Raw genomic sequence first — 2,155 nt, 5'->3', positions numbered from 1 at the left:
CAAAGATCAATACAACTAAAAGCTGGTTCTTTGAGAAAATAAACAAAATTGATAAACCTTTAGCCAGACTCATCAAGAAAAAGAGGGAGAGGACTCAAATCAAGAAAATTAGAAATGAAAAAGAAGTTACAATGGATACCGCAGAAATACAAAGCATCAAAAAAGACTGCCACAAGCAACTCTGTGCCAATAAAATGGACAACCTGGAAGAAATGGACAAATTCTTAGAAAGATATAACCTTCAAAGACTGAACCAGGAAGAAATAGAAAGTGTGAAGAGAACAATCACAAGCGCTGAGATTGAAACTATGATTAAAAATCTTCCAACAAACAAAAGTCCAGAACCAGATGGCTTCATAGGTGAATTCTATCAAACATTTAGAGAAGAGCTAATGCCAGTCCTTCTCAAACTCTTCCAAAAAATTGCAGAGGAAGGAACACTCCCAAACTCATTCTCTGAGGCCACCATCACCCTGATACCAAAACCAGACAAAGATACTACAAAAAAAGAAAATTACAGACCAATATCACTGATGAATATAGATGCAAAAATCCTCAACAAAATAGTAGCAAACAGAATCCAATAACATATTAAAAGTATCATACACCATGATCAAGTGAGATTTATTCCAGGGATGCAAGGATCCTTCAATATACACAAATCAATCAATGTGATACCCCATATTAACAAATTGAAGAATAAAAACCATATGATCATCTCATTAGATGCAGAAAAAGCTTTTGACAAATTCAACACCATTTATGATAAAAACTTTCCAGAAAGTGGGCATAGAGGGAACCTACCTCAACATAATAAAGGCCATATATGACAAACCCACAGCAAACATAATTTTCAATGGTGAAAAACAGAAAGCATTTCCTGTAAGATCAGGAAGAAGACAAAGATGTCCACTGTCACCACTATTATTCAACATAGTTATGGCAGTTCTAGCCACAGCAATCAGAGAAGAAAAAGAAATAAAAGGAATACAAATTGGAGAAGAAGATGTAAAACTGTAACTGGTTGCACATGACATGATACTATACATAGAGAATCCTAAAGATGCCACCAGAAAACTACTAGAGCTAATCAATGAATTCGGTAAAGTTGCAGGATACAAAATTAATCACAGAAATCTCTTGCATTCCTATACACTAACAACGAAAGATCAGAAAGAGAAATTAAGGAAACAATCCCATTCACTATTGCAAGAAAAAGAATAAAATACCTAGGAATAAACCTACCTAAGCAGGTCAAAGACATTTACTCAGAAAACTATAAGACACTCATGAAAGAAATCAAAGATGACACAAAAGATGGAGAGATATACCATGTTCTTGGATTAGAAGAATCAATATTGTGAAAATGATTATACTACACAAAGCAATCTACAGATTCAATGCAATTCCTATCAAATTACCAATGGCATTTTTTAGAGAAGTACAACAAAAAAAATCTTAAAATTTGTGTGGAGACACAAAAGACCCCGAATAGTCAAAGCAATATTGAAGGAAAAAAAGGTAGATGGAGGAATCAGACTCCTTGACTTCAGACTATACTACAAAACTACAGTAATCAAGAAATATGGTACTGGCACAAAAACAGAAATATAGATCAATGGAATAGGATAGAAAGTCGAGAGATAAACCCACGCACCTATGGTCAACTAATCTATGACAAAGGAGGCAAGGATACACAATGGAGAAAAGACAGTCTCTTCAATAAGTGGTGCTGTGAAAACTGGACCGCTACATGTAAAAGAATGAAATTAGGGCTTCCCGGGTGGCGCAGTGGTTGAGAGTCCGCCTGCCGATGCAGGGGACATGGGTTCGTGCCCTGGTCCGGGAAGATCCCACATGCCGCGGAGCGGCTAGGCCCATGAGCCTGTGTGTCCAGAGCCTGTGGTGGAAAGTAAATTGATACAGCCACTATGGAGAACAGTATGGAGATTCCTTAAAAAACTAAAAATAGAACCACCATATGCCCCAGCAATCCCACTACTGAGCATATACCCAGAGAAAACCATAATTCAAAAAGACACATGCACCCCAATGTTCATTGCAGCACTATTTACAATAGCCAGGTCATGGAAGCAACCTAAATGCCCATCGACAGACAAATGGATAAAGAAGTTGTGGTACATATATACAATGG

This window comes from Physeter macrocephalus, chromosome 16 (assembly GCF_002837175.3).
Source record: "Physeter macrocephalus isolate SW-GA chromosome 16, ASM283717v5, whole genome shotgun sequence".
Lineage (NCBI taxonomy): Eukaryota > Metazoa > Chordata > Mammalia > Artiodactyla > Physeteridae > Physeter > Physeter macrocephalus.
Note: the sequence above shows the minus strand (reverse complement) of the source record.